Source organism: Lactuca sativa, chromosome 8 (genome assembly GCF_002870075.4).
Source record: "Lactuca sativa cultivar Salinas chromosome 8, Lsat_Salinas_v11, whole genome shotgun sequence".
NCBI lineage: Eukaryota > Viridiplantae > Streptophyta > Magnoliopsida > Asterales > Asteraceae > Lactuca > Lactuca sativa.
The window spans coordinates 100,564,070-100,579,225 of NC_056630.2; the positions used below are offsets into that span (position 1 = coordinate 100,564,070).

Below are 15,156 nucleotides of genomic sequence, written 5' to 3' on the forward strand. Positions count from 1 at the left end.
CCCCCCCCCCCCCCCCCAGTAATCGGGCTCCCTGGCCTAGAATTGGCCGCTTTCTTCCCCATGAACCTCGCCAACATATAAGGTAAATCACAACAAACTCTCGGGGTAATAAGAGTCCATAAATAAAATAGATTATGAATGGGGACTTTATCACCATGATGCTTGTGATTTATTGAAAACGTGATAAGGCGGTGCAGAAATCGGAAAACAGGATTCCGAATTTGTGACTCACTCGAGTCACGAGTGTTGTACTCATGGTTAGAAATGCCCCGCCAGAACTGCACATCCAAAGTACCGGGAGCAAAATCTCGAACACATCCAAGAAAGAACGGAATGAAAAATGGAGATTACGTCTCCACTTCTGTATAGAGCCCCATACGCCAAGCAAGTTCCCGAAGACTAAACTCTCGATATACACCACCCAAACGAAACACAAGTGCCCGGCTGTAGGTGAAATCAAGGGTGCGTTCCTCGAAGCATACGGTAGAGAAAAACTCCATCGATAATTCTCGGTACACGGGTTCTTGAATGGCAAATAAATTCCTTCACCCGTGACAAGTGAACGAAAATTGATCTCCAACATAAGTCTTTGACTAATAACGTTCCAACTCAGCTACCATTCCCACTCCACCAAGCCATCCCCAATCGATAATTGGGGCTATTGCAAACTCCCTATTATACAGTCATCCAAGTCGATTCTCGTACGTAGTTAGCAACGGTCGGGGAATGTTTTGAGGAAACTGGTATAAGGGATGTATGCTTGCTACATCTATCGGGTTTTCCTCCTGTGGAACAGCTCGTCATGGTCCTATTTCTGCATATAAAAACAAACCAAAGCAGCAAACATCCAAAGCATTAAAACATATTAACGGGTCTGCCAGAGGTCACGACGTGGCCAGGCTACGCCACGTCGTGGGCCGCAGTCGCAAACAGCTTCTGGATCGGTCATTTTATAAGCGATTTCTACCAAAATTAGTGATTGGGGTTTATTCCTATGGACATTTAAATGGCATGCAATCTAAAATCAACCACTAGATTCAACCAATTTCATGAATCATACAAACCCTAACCATGAAAACTTGAAATTGGAAGAACTAACTACAAAATAATGAGTAAAACACATACCAAGTATATTAATTGGCAAGATCTTGCAAGGAAATTGGAAGTAGATTAAGAAATTGGCGGTGGGGTTTTGTTGTTCTCTTTCATGCGGCAGCTTCTAAATATGATTGGGGCTTATTGGTCAAAGGGTTTTAAGGAAATGGTCCCCCCTGATTTTTAAAGGCCACGACGTGGCTGGCTATGCCCACGTCGTGGACCTTAAATCCGCTTTATAGTCCCGTGTTTCCATTTCGACCCACGTCGTGAAAACTGCCAAATGCCAAATTTTAATAAACTCTAACATATTAACTAATTACTTTGCATATTATTCATTATTTAAAGTTCCCCACAACTAATTATTTACCAATTATCAGTTTTTAGATGATGAATTGATGTCTTTCCTAATTAAAAGCTAAAAAAAATTTTAAAAAGAAAAGAAAATGCAAACCAAACTCGGGTTGCCTCCCAAGAAGCGCTTCTTTTTCTTGGAGTCTTGAGCTGGACTCCGTGCCTTCTACGTTGAATCTTCGGAAGAGTCTACCACCAGGATCTTTTGTTCCTTGAACTGCCGTTTGTAAGCTTGAACTCTCCTTTTATACGCCTTCTTTGAATTCTCCTTTTTAGCTTTTCCATCTTCTTCAAGCTTGCGTTTTGTGCCCTTCGTTTGTTCCTTGCACTCCATAGCATTCTCCTCTTCTTTCACCACTGGCTTTGTTACTCTTGAAGTGACCTCATCTTCATCACTTGTCATTTCCTCATCCTCTTTGCTCACCCAAGAAGGCAGACTCTTGTAAGCTATGACTTCAATCAAATACGGAACAAATGCCCTCGGTTTTGTCCTCTTGACTTGATGAACCGCCTTTATCTCTTCTTCCATAAGCTTTTCCAGTTCTTCTAGTTCATTCTCTTCATTAATTGTGAACACATCTTCTTTATCTTCTTGAAAGTCATCTTTTATCCCAAAGACTTCTTGTTCATCTCCAACCCTTAAAGTGAGCTTAGACTCGCGGATATCAACAAGGGCTCCAGCAGTGTTAAGCAATGGCCGACCAAGGATTATTGGAACATCCGGATCTTCTTTCATGTCTAAGACTACAAAGTCTAATGGAAAACAAATTTTACAATTTTCACCAAAGTATCCTTCACGATGCTGCGGGGTTGTGTCACCGAACGATTCGCCATGTGAATCTTCATTTTTGTAGCCTTCATCTTCTGAATCTCTAATTTTTGATAAATTGAAAAAGGCATTAGATTAATGCTAGCCCCAGAATCGGCTAAAACATTAACCTTCATTTTATTCCAAAACTCACATGGAAGAGTGAGGCGTCCAGGATCCCCCATCTTTTCTGGTGTTTCTCCTAACACAGCTTTTGAAGTTTGTTCACTTAGAATCACTGTAGACTGCTTCTTTAATTGCCTTCGAGTGTCTATCAAGTCTTGCAGTAATTTCTGGTTCTCGGGAGCTTTGGATAAGGACTCGACAAAGGGGGTATTAATTGGGATCCCCTTCACATGCTTTACAAACTCTAAATGCTCCTTCTCCAGTTGACTAAGTGTAGCTCAGGTGGGAAATGGCAAAGGTGGATGATAAGCTGGAATTGGCTCAAAGTATTTTTGGTCAGACATGCACCACGTCGTGGCCAGAGGAGTGCCACGTCGTGGCGAGCCTGGTTCAGCAATTTTTCCACTTTCAATCCTTGATTTCTTGGGCTGCTGCGGTTCTTCTTCCAATGCCTCCAGGAACTCAGATATTGCATCTTCTTTAGTATCGATGGCCATTACGTGAGATTGGGTCTTTACTTCGGGATTCTTTGGGGACAATTTTTCATGAACTAGAGTGACTAGTTGACCAAATTGTACTTCAAGGTTATGGATGGAGGCTTGCTGGTTCTTTATCAAAGTTAGTTGTTCCAAAATGGTGGAATCAGTGGCATCGTGTCTTTTTTCTGAAGCCTCCATAAACTTCATCAAAATGGTCTCTAGGTCGGGTTTCTTCTCGGCTGGTGGCTGCTCCTTTTGATAAAGGCCTCGACTTGTCTGCCTATATTTCTCTTCTTTTTGCTTCTTATACTCTTCATATGGCAGCCACTCCTTCTTCGGTTTCCTCCAGTCCTCATCAAACTTATCCCCACTAGAGTATCACACTTAAGCTTTTCTATTCCCAAACTCATCTACATGGCAGTCCTTGGTCAAGTGTGGACCACTGCATCTCTCGCACCCCACTCTTATGGCATGTATCGACTGGTCCATTTGTGTTATCCTGATCCATGTTATTCAGCTTGGCCATGACAGCTGCAATTTCTTCAGTTTGGGCCCCTCCACCGCCTTTGATTCCATCTTGCCTTGGGTTGTGGTATTCGCGAGAGTGTTTTGCGAATTCTTCAATTAGCTCCTTGACCTCCCTTGGATTTTTCTTTGTCAACGGTCCTTGAGAATCAAGGAGTTGTCTTGTCATCACATTGACCCCATCATAAAAGATTGACATCTCTTGCTGCACATTTAGGTCATGTTGAGGGCAATTTCTGAGCAAGCCCTTGTACCGCTCCCATGCTTCGTATAGTGACTCCCTCGACTGTTGCTCAAAGTTGGCTATTGCCTTCTTGAGTTTGGCTATCTTGGATGGCGGGCAAAACTGGTCCAGGAATTGCTCACGCATTTGAGCCCAAGTGGTGATTGTACCCGGTGGGAGTGCTTTCAACCACTCCTTAGCAGCTCCTTTGAAAGTGATGGGAAGCATCCTAAACAAGACTGTGTTTCTGTTGACATTTGGGACATTGAAGTAATCCGCAATGTCGTTGACTTCATCTAGATGCTTAAAAGCATCCTCATGATCTTTCCCGAAAAATGGGATGTCCTTCAGTGCGGTCATTATGTGTCCCTTCGGCTCGAATGTGGCAGTGGCAGGTATTGCGGGGTGGACTAAACCGGGACCCACATCTTCTCGGATCCGCTTCTTGTAAGCTCCCATGGACATTTCCTCAATCGCTGCCATCTCGTTCCTTGGCTCGTTCTCGGGTTCGCTCGTGTGTTCTTCAAATTCTGGCTCGGTATCGCTTTCGGACTCGGTCTGGATGGGTGTATGATCCGAATGCTCAAGATTGCTCTTGTCCTTTGCTGATGAACTTGACTCTCCTGTCTTCTTTCCCGACTTCCTAGAAAAAGCTGACTTCAATTCTTGCAAGGGCGTCTTTTTCTTGTGAAGTGCAGACTCGGGGTCTTCAAGTGGTGGCACCAAGTGTATGTTTGAGCTTCTGGTCATGAACTCCTGCAACTTGCTAAACTAAAAAACGTAAAACTGAACTAAAATAAGAAAAACTAATTTCAAATTAAAAAAATCTAGTTTTTAACTGTCCACGTCATGGCCAGAGTAGTGCCGCGTCGTGGACACTGTGAATAACAGAAAAATTATTTTGCTGAAAAATTAACTTTTTTTGGGTTTTTACTCCACAAGAAGGATCGATTAATTTAATGCAAATAAATGAGCTAAAAACTCAGCCGTTCCCCGGCAATGGCGCCAAAAACTTGATGTGCACAAAAGTACTCACTAATTTTAATATTTATAACCTAACAAACTTAACTAACTATGCACTTATAGGCAGTGTACCTAGTCAGATTACAGTATAGCTTGGGTAAGTCGGGTGTCGATCACAGGGAACGGTGTTTTAATTAATTTACTTACTATTAAATTAACCTAATTTATTAACAAGTTTAAAAGGGGTTTTACCTGATTTTACAAGATCAGGTGAACTTAAATTCAAATTCAATAGATAAAAACACACTCTTGTTTAGTTTGAATCCACTTCTCCCTTATGGCTAGCTAATGATTACGGATTATTAAGTTGGTATTTTAGTTGTATTAGTAATTTAGTTCTAACTTTACCATTAATTAACTAATTCATGTCAAACCATGTATGTTCACACATAATTAAACACAGAACTAATTATGAATGTAAATATGCTATGTAAGATTTGTTGTATAAACGCAATTATGATCACAATACACGTTTTCTCTAGCACAGCTAAGCTTATTTATTCTAATTACTAACTAAGATTGGTCAATCCTAGCTCTAACAATTCAATGTTCACTAAATCATTAGGTAAACAGGTTCATGCAGTTTAATGGTCACTAAGCTACACAGAACATGCAATCAATCAAATAGATAAACAAGTAATAGCATGCTAGGTTATACAAATCAAACACAAGCAATTTTTACCAACTAAACTTAATCCATAAGCATATAACTATTCATAAGTTTAAAGCTTCATCTAGCTAAACAAGAGTAGCTAGATTCAGCTGCTCATCATGGCAACTAAACCAACACAGCTAAAAATAATGAAAGACATGTTCTTATTTAACTAAAATATAAACATTTACTTCTTTTGGTGTTGAAAACCCTCTTCCAGAACCTTTCTTTTGCTCTTAATCGTCTCCTGGAACTCTTTTCTTCTGCCAAAAGCTTCTTTCTTTCGCAATAATCAGGAGGACTTATATAATCCTCAAAAACCCGCGCCACGTCGTGGCCAGATGTGCCACGTCGTGGGCTTCAAGCAATCCGTATCCTTCAAGGAAATCCTCCGCCTCGCGATGTTTATCTTCTGGAACACCCGTGCCACGTCGTGAACTTCATCGCCACGTCGTGAATTGAGTGTTTATCGTGAATTTATTATTTTCTTGTCTTTCAAGCGTCCCATGTTCCACATTTTGGCACTTTTGGTCCCTCTCTTCGAAAATCCTTTATATTGACTAAAAATAACAATGTAAAGTCATAAGTATCATTATTCTAAACATATTATCAATTTATTAATAAAAATGTACTTAAATATTGCCTAAAAATAAGTATAAATATAGCAATATCAAAATACCTCACACTTATGCTTTGCTTGCCCTCAAGCAAATTTAAACTTAATTCTTAATTACTAACACCACACAGAACAATCCGACTCTAGTTCAACCATTATGCCAAGACCTCAACGCATGCTTTTGTGTCTAAAAGTTTCCTAAAGTACCCCCATACTTTAAATACTCACAATCTTCATAAACACTCGCCCATTTTTTCCGAACAATGCTCATTTTATGCAACCCTCCGAATCTATCCTCAGAAAACCTCCTTATCCTCAAGGTATTTTTAGTTGAGCAACCTAAGCATACATAATCTAGAATTACAATTTTTCGATACCACTATGGAGCTCTTTTGGAATTCTTCATTTCTTTGGCATTTGATCTCTTTGAATTCACCACCTTATTTGATTTGATTTCTGGTATCTTCAACTTTTGAATTTCTTGGAATTTTGATCTTTTGATCTTCACTTTACTTGCTCCAAAATTCTTAACATTTTTCTCGTAATTCTCTCTTTTTTTTCTTTACATGTACCTCACTTTTTTTTCACTCAAACCTACATGCTTAAGCAGAGGCGCTCAATCTCAACCTTTATTGGTTAATGATAATAATTTTCCTGGATACATTTCAGGTTTAGGCTGCTAAACATATTGCATCCCTCAAACCAAGCGGGGTTGTGTTTTTGTTCCATGATTTCACTAAAATAAGGGAGGCCACAAATGCACTATAACGTATATTGGCTCAACTAAACATTTGAACTTTCATCGGATCATCCCACATAATACTAGCAATTATAGCTCAAATTATTATTACTAGATTCAATTATTAAAAATTCAAAATTTTCAAAATTTTCAATTTTTTACTATCAAATTCTATGATTATCTAGCAAATTTTTACTTTTTCTACCCCTACCCTACACTTATTTCATACAATGCCCTCATTGTATTCATAAAAATAAATCAAAATTAAAGAAAAGAGAGAAAAAGGAACAGACTCCCCTGGGATAGTGGCGTGAGCATCTCCAAAAGTGTGGAAAACGTACAATTGGACTTCCAAAAATAGAAACTCGTTGTAGAACTGGTTGAATATGTAAATAAACCACGAACATGACTTGAAACTTCAATTCTTCAAAGTGGGTGTTTGTAAGGAAAAATGTGGGCAATGATAAACTGGGTCATGTCGTGGCAGGTGACTGGCTACGTCGTGATATGGGTTGAAAGCGCGAACACCGAAATGCTGATATTAATACAAACTGCAAGAACGCCACGACATGGTATTAAGGATTCCACGTCGTGGAAACTGGGCATCAGCAGAAAATAGTTTATTTGTTTTATTTACTCTAGCAACTATGACCAATGGCTAACTGGTTTCAGACGCTTCTATGCAAATATATTTCCCAACTGTAACCTCTCTCCTAATATACCCCACACTTATCATGAATTATGGGTTCCAACTCACGACTCTAAGCTTCCTTGACTAGACAAACACGACTCGAAAGTTAACCTTTTATGCTCCTTAGAATTCCAATGCTAATCTGAAAAATGGAACAACCCAAAAGAAATAAAGAGTAACATCATAGTTTAAGAATGTTTTACATTACACACCAAATTCAACATAAAAAAAAATACTCAAAAACAAAACAAAAGAAAAAGAAATAAAATCAATCATCATCTTGATCTTGTGCTCCACTTGGCCCTGCCCCGTCATTCTGCAGACGCCATAGCTCCTCCCATGTTGGAAAATAGGGATATTGTGGTGGCATAGAAGATGGTCGGGTCACACCCAAATGCGAATAAATACCCTCAGTAAGTTGGGTATGGTAAATGGCATGCCCCCGCAGATTATCCAAATACGTTCCCACCCGACTCTGAAAAGGGTCGGTGGGCACTCCCTGCACATACTGCGAAGTAGCACGTTCTCTCTCGACTTCACCTCTAGCCCGCACATTCCGACGCTGCGGTCTGGCTGGTGGTTGTTGTCCTAGCTGCACCTCCTCCTGCTCGTCATCTATCGGTGGTATAACAAAACGACCCCCGATATTCACCACCGCTCGCATAACACCCAAGACTTGAATGGTCAAGTCTGTGTCCGGGAATCGAGTAAGATTCCTCACAAAGTCATGGGTCAAAATATGATATGACCTAGCCAGGCAAGTAACCAAATGCCCCCCCCCTCCCCAGTAATCGGGCTCCCAGGCCTTGAATTGGCCGTTTTCTTCCCCATGAACCTCGCCAACATATAAGGTAAATCACAACAAACTCTCGGGGTAATAAGAGTCCATAAATAAAATAGATTATGAATGGGGACTTTATCACCATGATGCTTGTGATTTATTGAAAAAGTGATAAGGCGGTGCAGAAATCGGAAAACAGGATTCCGAATTTGTGACTCACTCGAGTCACAAGTGTTGTACTCATGGTTAGAAATGCCCCGCCAGAACTGCACATCCAAAGTACCGGGAGCAAAATCTCGAACACATCCAAGAAAGAACGGAATGAAAAATGGAGATTGCGTCTCCACTTCTGTATAGAGCCCCATACGCCAAGCAAATTCCCGAAGACTAAACTCTCGATATACACCACCCAAACGAAACACAAGTGCCCGGCTGTAGGTGAAATCAAGGGTGCGTTCCTCGAAGCATACGGTAGAGAAAAACTCCATCGATAATTCTCGGTACACGGGTTCTTGAATGGCAAATAAATTCCTTCACCCGTGACAAGTGAACGAAAATTGATCTCCAACATAAGTCTTTGACTAATAACGTTCCAACTCAGCTACCATTCCCACTCCACCAAGCCATCCCCAATCGATAATTGGGGCTATTGCAAACTCCCTATTATACAGTCATCCAAGTCGATTCTCGTACGTAGTTAGCAACGGTCGGGGAATGTTTTGAGGAAACTGGTATAAGGGATGTATGCTTGCTACATCTATCGGGTTTTCCTCCTGTGGAACAGCTCGTCATGGTCCTATTTCTGCATACAAAAACAAACCAAAGCAGCAAACATCCAAAGCATTAAAACATATTAACGGGTCTGCCAGAGGTCACGACGTGGCCAGGCTACGCCACGTCGTGGGCCGCAGTCGCAAACAGCTTCTGGATCGGTCATTTTATAAGCGATTTCTACCAAAATTAGTGATTGGGGTTTATTCCTATGGACATTTAAATGGCATGCAATCTAAAATCAACCACTAGATTCAACCAATTTCATGAATCATACAAACCCTAACCATGAAAACTTGAAATTGGAAGAACTAACTACAAAATAATGAGTAAAACACATACCAAGTATATTAATTGGCAAGATCTTGCAAGGAAATTGGAAGTAGATTAAGAAATTGGCGGTGGGGTTTTGTTGTTCTCTTTCATGCGGCAGCTTCTAAATATGATTGGGGCTTATTGGTCAAAGGGTTTTAAGGAAATGGTCCCCCCTGATTTTTAAAGGCCACGACGTGGCTGGCTATGCCCACGTCGTGGACCTTAAGTCCGCTTTATAGTCCCGTGTTTCCATTTCGACCCACGTCGTGAAAACTGCCAAATGCCAAATTTTAATAAACTCTAACATATTAACTAATTACTTTGCATATTATTCATTATTTAAAGTTCCCCACAACTAATTATTTACCAATTATCAGTTTTTAGATGATGAATTGATGTCTTTCCTAATTAAAAGCTAAAAAAAAATTTAAAAAGAAAAGAAAATGCAAACCAAACTCGGGTTGCCTCCCAAGAAGCGCTTCTTTTTCTTGGAGTCTTGAGCTGGACTCCGTGCCTTCTACGTTGAATCTTCGGAAGAGTCTACCACCAGGATCTTTTGTTCCTTGAACTGCCGTTTGTAAGCTTGAACTCTCCTTTTATACGCCTTCTTTGAATTCTCCTTTTTAGCTTTTCCATCTTCTTCAAGCTTGCGTTTTGTGCCCTTCGTTTGTTCCTTGCACTCCATAGCATTCTCCTCTTCTTTCACCACTGGCTTTGTTACTCTTGAAGTGACCTCATCTTCATCACTTGTCATTTCCTCATCCTCTTTGCTCACCCAAGAAGGCAGACTCTTGTAAGCTATGACTTCAATCAAATACGGAACAAATGCCCTCGGTTTTGTCCTCTTGACTTGATGAACCGCCTTTATCTCTTCTTCCATAAGCTTTTCCAGTTCTTCTAGTTCATTCTCTTCATTAATTGTGAACACATCTTCTTTATCTTCTTGAAAGTCATCTTTTATCCCAAAGACTTCTTGTTCATCTCCAACCCTTAAAGTGAGCTTAGACTCGCGGATATCAACAAGGGCTCCAGCAGTGTTAAGCAATGGCCGACCAAGGATTATTGGAACATCCGGATCTTCTTTCATGTCTAAGACTACAAAGTCTAATGGAAAACAAATTTTACAATTTTCACCAAAGTATCCTTCACGATGCTGCGGGGTTGTGTCACCGAACGATTCGCCATGTGAATCTTCATTTTTGTAGCCTTCATCTTCTGAATCTCTAATTTTTGATAAATTGAAAAAGGCATTAGATTAATGCTAGCCCCAGAATCGGCTAAAACATTAACCTTCATTTTATTCCCAAACTCACATGGAAGAGTGAGGCGTCCAGGATCCCCCATCTTTTCTGGTGTTTCTCCTAACACAGCTTTTGAAGTTTGTTCACTTAGAATCACTGTAGACTGCTTCTTTAATTGCCTTCGAGTGTCTATCAAGTCTTGCAGTAATTTCTGGTTCTCGGGAGCTTTGGATAAGGACTCGACAAAGGGGGTATTAATTGGGATCCCCTTCACATGCTTTACAAACTCTAAATGCTCCTTCTCCAGTTGACTAAGTGTAGCTCAGGTGGGAAATGGCAAAGGTGGATGATAAGCTGGAATTGGCTCAAAGTATTTTTGGTCAGACATGCACCACGTCGTGGCCAGAGGAGTGCCACGTCGTGGCGAGCCTGGTTCAGCAATTTTTCCACTTTCAATCCTTGATTTCTTGGGCTGCTGCGGTTCTTCTTCCAATGCCTCCAGGAACTCAGATATTGCATCTTCTTTAGTATCGATGGCCATTACGTGAGATTGGGTCTTTACTTCGGGATTCTTTGGGGACAATTTTTCATGAACTAGAGTGACTAGTTGACCAAATTGTACTTCAAGGTTATGGATGGAGGCTTGCTGGTTCTTTATCAAAGTTAGTTGTTCCAAAATGGTGGAATCAGTGGCATCGTGTCTTTTTTCTGAAGCCTCCATAAACTTCATCAAAATGGTCTCTAGGTCGGGTTTCTTCTCGGCTGGTGGCTGCTCCTTTTGATAAAGGCCTCGACCTGTCTGCCTATATTTCTCTTCTTTTTGCTTCTTATACTCTTCATATGGCAGCCACTCCTTCTTCGGTTTCCTCCAGTCCTCATCAAACTTATCCCCACTAGAGTATCACACTTAAGCTTTTCTATTCCCAAACTCATCTACATGGCAGTCCTTGGTCAAGTGTGGACCACTGCATCTCTCGCACCCCACTCTTATGGCATGTATCGACTGGTCCATTTGTGTTATCCTGCGATCCATGTTATTCAGCTTGGCCATGACAGCTGCAATTTCTTCAGTTTGGGCCCCTCCACCGCCTTTGATTCCATCTTGCCTTGGGTTGTGGTATTCGCGAGAGTGTTTTGCGAATTCTTCAATTAGCTCCTTGACCTCCCTTGGATTTTTCTTTGTCAACGGTCCTTGAGAATCAAGGAGTTGTCTTGTCATCACATTGACCCCATCATAAAAGATTGACATCTCTTGCTGCACATTTAGGTCATGTTGAGGGCAATTTCTGAGCAAGCCCTTGTACCGCTCCCATGCTTCGTATAGTGACTCCCTCGACTGTTGCTCAAAGTTGGCTATTGCCTTCTTGAGTTTGGCTATCTTGGATGGCGGGCAAAACTGGTCCAGGAATTGCTCACGCATTTGAGCCCAAGTGGTGATTGTACCCGGTGGGAGTGCTTTCAACCACTCCTTAGCAGCTCCTTTGAAAGTGATGGGAAGCATCCTAAACAAGACTGTGTTTCTGTTGACATTTGGGACATTGAAGTAATCCGCAATGTCGTTGACTTCATCTAGATGCTTAAAAGCATCCTCATGATCTTTCCCGAAAAATGGGATGTCCTTCAGTGCGGTCATTATGTGTCCCTTCAGCTCGAATGTGGCAGTGGCAGGTATTGCGGGGTGGACTAAACTGGGACCCACATCTTCTCGGATCCGCTTCTTGTAAGCTCCCATGGACATTTCCTCAATCGCTGCCATCTCGTTCCTTGGCTCGTTCTCGGGTTCGCTCGTGTGTTCTTCAAATTCTGGCTCGGTATCGCTTTCGGACTCGGTCTGGATGGGTGTATGATCCGAATGCTCAAGATTGCTCTTGTCCTTTGCTGATGAACTTGACTCTCCTGTCTTCTTTCCCGACTTCCTAGAAAAAGCTGACTTCAATTCTTGCAAGGGCGTCTTTTTCTTGTGAAGTGCAGACTCGGGGTCTTCAAGTGGTGGCACCAAGTGTATGTTTGAGCTTCTGGTCATGAACTCCTGCAACTTGCTAAACTAAAAAACGTAAAACTGAACTAAAATAAGAAAAACTAATTTCAAATTAAAAAAATCTAGTTTTTAACTGTCCACGTCGTGGCCAGAGTAGTGCCGCGTCGTGGACACTGTGAATAACAGAAAAATTATTTTGCTGAAAAATTAACTTTTTTTGGGTTTTTACTCCACAAGAAGGATCGATTAATTTAATGCAAATAAATGAGCTAAAAACTCAGCCGTTCCCCGGCAATGGCGCCAAAAACTTGATGTGCACAAAAGTACTCACTAATTTTAATATTTATAACCTAACAAACTTAACTAACTATGCACTTATAGGCAGTGTACCTAGTCAGATTACAGTATAGCTTGGGTAAGTCGGGTGTCGATCACAGGGAACGGTGTTTTAATTAATTTACTTACTATTAAATTAACCTAATTTATTAACAAGTTTAAAAGGGGTTTTACCTGATTTTACAAGATCAGGTGAACTTAAATTCAAATTCAATAGATAAAAACACACTCTTGTTTAGTTTGAATCCACTTCTCCCTTATGGCTAGCTAATGATTACGGATTATTAAGTTGGTATTTTAGTTGTATTAGTAATTTAGTTCTAACTTTACCATTAATTAACTAATTCATGTCAAACCATGTATGTTCACACATAATTAAACACAGAACTAATTATGAATGTAAATATGCTATGTAAGATTTGTTGTATAAACGCAATTATGATCACAATACACGTTTTCTCTAGCACAGCTAAGCTTATTTATTCTAATTACTAACTAAGATTGGTCAATCCTAGCTCTAACAATTCAATGTTCACTAAATCATTAGGTAAACAGGTTCATGCAGTTTAATGGTCACTAAGCTACACAGAACATGCAATCAATCAAATAGATAAACAAGTAATAGCATGCTAGGTTATACAAATCAAACACAAGCAATTTTTACCAACTAAACTTAATCCATAAGCATATAACTATTCATAAGTTTAAAGCTTCATCTAGCTAAACAAGAGTAGCTAGATTCAGCTGCTCATCATGGCAACTAAACCAACACAGCTAAAAATAATGAAAGACATGTTCTTATTTAACTAAAATATAAACATTTACTTCTTTTGGTGTTGAAAACCCTCTTCCAGAACCTTTCTTTTGCTCTTAATCGTCTCCTGGAACTCTTTTCTTCTGCCAAAAGCTTCTTTCTTTCGTAATAATCAGGAGGACTTATATAATCCTCAAAAACCCGTGCCACGTCGTGGGCTTCAAGCAATCCGTATCCTTCAAGGAAATCCTCCGCGTCGCGATGTTTATCTTCTGGAACACCCGTGCCACGTCGTGAACTTCATCGCCACGTCGTGAATTGAGTGTTTATCGTGAATTTATTATTTTCTTGTCTTTCAAGCCTCCCATGTTCCACATTTTGGCACTTTTGGTCCCTCTCTTCGAAAATCCTTTATATTGACCGAAAATAACAATTTAAAGTCATAAGTATCATTATTCTAAACATATTATCAATTTATTAATAAAAATGTACTTAAATATTGCCTAAAAATAAGTATAAATATGGAAATATCAGCGACACTCATGTCTAGTGACCAGATATAATCGTTGGTGTGGCAGCGCATCATAGATGGAATAACGGATGAAGTCGTTAGAATGGGGGAGATGGAGAAGAGAAGCATACTCGACGTCTGACTGTAAAAGGGGTTCCATCGGAGCTGGGTGTCGCTGGAAAGTGGTGGACGACGACAACGAAAAGGGAGGATCGAGATGGGAGGAGATGCTTGAATGATCAAGGTGAGAGGAGTCTGAAGAAAGAAAACGTTGGCAAGAGGGAACTCTTGTTGCTTCGTCGAGGGGAGGTTATCGGGGGGAAGGAATCGACGTGTTTTTGGTTTTTTTCCTCTGTCCATCAAATAGAAAGCAAGGACCGAGTTTGGTGTTTTTATTGGACCGAGTCCTAACATCTATAATCCCTATCAAACATGCTAGTTGGTATTTTATGGACTCAGTCCCTCTTTGGACCCAGTTAGATACTATATCAAACGAGCCCTAAATCTTTTAGAATGCATCATCAACATATTCGTATTTTTGTCTGTGTATTTTACTTCGATAATGTTTATTTGGTATCTCCTTCTTCAAGAATGCAAAATAAAAGTTGTTCTTTCAAAGATTTTTCAATCTCATATAATATCATTTTGACATAATTTGATATTATGGAAGTTATTCTAAAAGAATTTATGATCGCAAACATGAAGGTAATAAAAAAAAAGGGTGCATGAAGGGTACGAAGATAAACAATGGTTATTGATTTTTCTAAAAGAAAACAATGTTCATCATCTTATTGCTTTCAAAATATATCATCTAACATATATTCTTTTAAAATAGATCAAATTTAATCTTTTGGTATCTCATTCTTCAAGAATGCAAAATAAAAATTGTTTTTTCTAAGATTTTTCAATCTCATAGAATATCGTTCTAACAGAATCAGATCGTTTGTGATTAAAAAAATATGTTTGAATTGATTTAACTAAAAAAATCATAATTTTTAAAATTAAAAAATCAATTATCTCTTAAAATTCGATAATTTCCATTTTTAAATATAATTGAATTTAGTAAAAATGCTTGGACCACAAAGAAGTTTTACATCCGCACAATATTTACAATCCATATATATATATATATATACAT

General features: G+C 39.8%; 2 non-coding genes across 2 annotated transcripts; both read left to right on the forward strand.

Annotated features, from left to right (window-relative positions):
• The first annotated feature begins 3,602 nt into the window (after window positions 1-3,602).
• Window positions 3,603-3,709, forward strand: LOC128128230 (small nucleolar RNA R71). Its single transcript, XR_008226091.1, has one exon. It is a non-coding gene; the product is annotated as a small nucleolar RNA R71 (small nucleolar RNA).
• A 7,995-nt stretch (window positions 3,710-11,704) lies between these two features.
• Window positions 11,705-11,811, forward strand: LOC128128231 (small nucleolar RNA R71). Its single transcript, XR_008226092.1, has one exon. It is a non-coding gene; the product is annotated as a small nucleolar RNA R71 (small nucleolar RNA).
• The last annotated feature ends 3,345 nt before the right edge of the window (window positions 11,812-15,156 follow it).